Source organism: Aulonocara stuartgranti (genome assembly GCF_965226115.1).
Source record: "Aulonocara stuartgranti genome assembly, chromosome: 23".
In the NCBI taxonomy this organism is placed as follows: Eukaryota; Metazoa; Chordata; class Actinopteri; order Cichliformes; family Cichlidae; genus Aulonocara; species Aulonocara stuartgranti.
The window spans coordinates 51,975,131-51,979,856 of record NC_138958.1 but is presented as its reverse complement, the minus strand read 5'-3'; the positions used below and the strand labels follow the sequence as shown (position 1 = coordinate 51,979,856).

Sequence of the window (4,726 nt, the reverse complement as noted above, 5' to 3'; positions counted from 1 at the left end):
CAAATCCGGTCGTTGGTACTTGCTGGCTTGTGTAGCCACGAGTTAACAAAAGCTCAACACTGCCCCCTAGCATCCTGGAGCACTTCTGTTGTGTTTTGTACGTGTTTTGAAGTTTGTATGTGCTTTGTCTCTAGGCGCCACTGTAAACATACTTTTATTTATTCACTCCACATAAAATGTAATAAATCAATCATATAATACAAAAACCAACTATTCACATTTCAACTTTTAACTAATTAAATTTTCAGCTTTTTCCTTTTAAACAAATTTAAAGTGAAACAACACAAAACACTGCAAACCACAACACAATTAAATATAAATTATAATATGAAAACTAAAAGAACATGCATATTCTCTGTCATATGGGCCTGCATGAATAAACTTTCTGAATCCTTTATCATCTGCAACTGAAAATAGTTGTGGATGATTACTATACCTTTCTAATGTGACATTGTTGTCCCTGCTCTCTCTCTCTCTCCCTCCCGCTCTGTTCCTGTGCTACTGAGTGTAACTACCGCCCCTCCCCCCTCTGCCCAGCGCAAAGCACAAGGCTGGCGTGCAGAGTGAAGCGGGAAAAAGTGAGAGAGAGAGAGAGAGAAAAAAAAACCGCCCACGGATCCCAATAAGGAGTCGGCCCGCGTCGTTCACTTGAAAGAGTCGGCTCTAAGAGCCGTTTCGTTCGCGACCGACACATCACTGTAGTCAACACCAGCTACTCTGATAGCACCGTTTTTGTTCTTGGTGATTTTATCCACTGTAAGCTGCACCTGTCACTGCCTGATTCGGATGTTCAACACGGGATAGGCGAGTGCTGCGAGTGCTACCTGCAAATGAAAGACCAAAACAGTAACTGTGGACAAGCACAGAGAGCTGGTTTTGTGGTACTGACTGAATATTTTTCATCGTTCTGACATAAATGAGGCTGTAAAACCAATAACAGATCATTCATTTCTGCACAGACTGAAAATCAGTGCTGAAAATCATGCATCGACAGGAAGGAAATTTCCCTAAATCCTGATCGTGTAGCACTTCGATCTGTGCAAGGAGAAGCGAATCAGCTTTCGAGTGTAGCTAGGAAGCCACAGATGGATATTTTAGAGGAACACTTCTATAACTCCAAAAGTGTGGGTTAGGCTTTGGCTGGTGGTTTCACCAGCTGGAGTCCTTATCACTGAGTGGAGATTATAACGGCCTGTCACCTGATCCATCCGTCTCTGTCTCAACACGTCAGCTCTAAGAATTCTTCTGACAGAATTTCAGCTTTTCTTCTAAAGACGGAGCAGCCGGCAGCAGCTTGGTGTCTGCATTTCAGCAGTCCGTAGATACTCACACTGTTCCTGATGTTTGTTATCATTCCTGCTCCAAAGAAGGCTCATCCAGCTGATTTTAATGACCAGTATCACATACAACTGTTGTGATGCTTTGGTTTCATGGGTACTGAAACTGCAGATTAAATCCACTACGGTTTGCCTACAGGCAGGGAAGAGGTGCAGCTGATGCTATAAACAGCACGATGCACTTGGCTTTCAAACACCGAACACCTCACAGCTCATGCTTGGCTGTTTTCTATTGATTTGTAGCTCTGCGTGTCATCGGATCCAGCCTTTAGTTTGAATTCAGCAGCTGTAAGGACTGAGCGTCCATCCTGAGTTAAGTGGCATCATGTTTTTTAAACAAACAGAACAGAACTTGATGGATTAAAGCCAATAAAACTTAGAACTGCCAAAGTCTAAACAGCAGCTACAGGATGGCTGCAGCTCAGGAGGTAGAGCAGGTCAGCTACTAACTGGAAGGTTGGTGGTTTGATTCCTGGCATGCCAAATATCCTTGGGTAAGATACTAACCCCATGTTGCTCTCTGATGCATCCATCGAAGTGTGAATGTGTGTAAATGTTAGATACTGAGCACTTAACAACCTAGTGGTCAGCCACTAATCAGAAGGTCGGTGGTTCGATCCCAGGCTGCATCCTGGCTGCATGTCAAATATCCTTGGGCAAGATACTAACCCCGTGTTTGCCTACTGGTGGTGGTCAGAGGGCCCGGTGGCGCCAGTGTCCGGCAGCCTCGCCTCTGTCAGTGCGCCCCAGGGTGGCTGTGGCTACAATGTAGCTTGCTATCACCAGTGTGTGAATGTGTGTGTGGATGGGTGAATGACTGAATGTAGTGTAAAGCGCTTTGGGGTCCTATGGACTAGAAAAGCGCTATACAAATGCAGGCCATTTACCATTTACCTAGAAAACGTGCTTGTGTGAATGAATTTGCTCAGAGTAGAAAAGCACTATATAAGAATCATTCCAGTCCATACATGAAGGATGTGCCTTTAACAAGAAAGAGGATATAACCATTTCCCATTTTGAAATATCCTTTCTGTTCAGTCTGTATGTCCCCTAACACACATGAGTAGCAGATATGATCTAATCCTGCTCAGTAGCCAGAGGCTCAAGTATCTGTAAGCTTGATAAACTGTGTGAGAACTTTGCAGATGAAGGAGGAAAAACACAAGCATGACTTTCACTCCTGGCTGAAGATTGCTGGGAGCGAATAATCCATAAGTGTTTTTTTATGTACATAAACACATAAAATGTTGTGCTGTAGTTATCATATCTTTCTCTGATTTCACTAATGTTGCTCTTCATGTATCTGTCATAAATTACACACTGATGAACACACTGGGAAGTGAAAAGCGGCCTATCAGACTGAAGTTCTCTTTCTACGGTGAAGGAAATAGTTTTATGTGCCTCTTATCAACTGAAATTAAGCCTAGTTAACATCAGTTTGCTCATGTGTAAGGACACATGCATTTATTAAAACTTTGTGGACACGTGATACAAACAAGCTGACATCGGAGCCAAACACTTGGCAAGCATGCATTCAAATATTTTATCTGCATTAGCCAGGAAGCAGATGGTTTTCATTCCATGGATATACATGCCATGGGCTGATCTGACAGGTCTGTGCTGTTGGGACACGCTGTGATGACTGACAACAATAAATGCTGTCATGGGTCAGCTGCATTATACTGGAATGGGATGTTTTTGCAGAGAGCAATAACTCATCACAGTTTTGTTACCATTCCTCCTCATTTCTGTCATGATTACTTTGCTACATTCAACAAGGAGAGGACTAGTTAGCATTAGCTATCAGTCTGCACGCCCTCATTCAGAAAGTAGGTCAATCAATGTCTCTGATCAGTACTGTCCCCCACAATGGACAGAAGATCACTTAAAACTAAACTCTATCATCTGACTGAAAGTAAGAAAAGTATGACAAACAATGATGTGATTGTTTTGTGATGAATAATCAGCAGTGGATCAGGCCCCATGAAGTCTGTTCAGCACTGTCGCTCTGTGACAACACCAACAGTAAGACATGGAGCTGACAGTCAGCAGGACGATGGTGCAGATCTATACTCGTGACTCGTCAGCGTCTCACATCACGCTGAATACTTAGTGTAACTCTAATTCTGGGAACTCACGTGTTATTACAATACAGCTGTATGCAAGGTGTGCATAGGTGTAGTGAAGTGTGGCTACATGCAAAATGAAAATATCGCAGTCTTGTATAAAGAGCTTTACAGTTTTATTGCAGATCAAACCTCTAACTGTGTAATCAGTTACCTGCTCCAGTGCAATATGTCCCAGCATATAATTTGTTAAAACAAACAAGCTTCACAATGAAATGCTTTTCCTTAAATATGTAGTTATGGTGACCATGTTGGCTTAAAGACAATCAAAGTTGTGGCATTTGACTGGTCCAGTGTCCTGGGTGTGACCTTTAAATGGGATGGGTCCACAGTCCACTCTGCATGCAGCAGCAGTTTTCAATTCAATGTTATTTATACAGCGACAAATCAGAAAAACAGTCTCCTCAGTGTGCTTTATACTGTAAGGGCGACCCTACAATAATACACAGAGAGAAAAACCCAACAATCCCCTATGAGCAAGCACTTTGGTGACAGTGGGAAGGAAAAACTCCCTTTTAACAGGAAGACAGAACCAGGCTCAGGGAGGGGCGGGGCCATATGCTGTGATTGGTCAGGGAGAGAGAAGGAAGACAGGATAAAGACATGCTGCTTCCAAACACTCACAGCTTCCTTCCACAGACCAAATACATGCTCCAGTTCACAACAGCTGCCACTCACGGAGCTTCACACTGTAAGATAAATAGCCTACAATATTAGACACTCATTTTAATGGCAATAATAACAACTAGTGACAACATTCACTGTTGTCGAAATGGTAAATGGCCTGCATTTGTATAGCGCTTTACTCAGTCCCTAAGGACCCCAAAGCGCTTTACTACATTCGGTCATCCACACATTCACAAACACATCCACACACACATCCACACACTGGTGGTCGAAGTCTTCAGACCAGTGCAGAATTTTCAAATCTGTAAACAGAACCAGGATCAGCTGGCTCTGCCTTCACTGCTGCAGCAAAGCGGCATTTACAGAGTGCTTCTCTGATCTTACATAGACAGTCTTCATTTTCATATAGCACCGTATTCTATGCACCTAATGTATTTGGTCTGTGGAAAGAAGCTGGAGTACCCAGAGGAAACCTGTGCTTGAGGAGAGTTAAACCAGGAACCTTCTTCCTGTGAGGGCACAGTGCTAACCACTGCACCATGTTGTCCTAATTGAAAACCCATGTTGCTGCACACGTATTACTGTAACTGAAACATACGTTGACACATAAGTGAAACATTTGCTTATAATAGTATA

At 43.0% G+C, this 4,726-nt stretch overlaps 1 protein-coding gene across 2 annotated transcripts in view; it reads left to right on the top strand.

Moving 5' to 3' along the window:
- Positions 1-4,726, top strand: part of LOC309700338 (diacylglycerol kinase zeta-like) — a 94,724-nt gene that overhangs the window by 12,667 nt on the left and 77,331 nt on the right. The gene's annotated exons all lie outside the window — the stretch shown is intronic.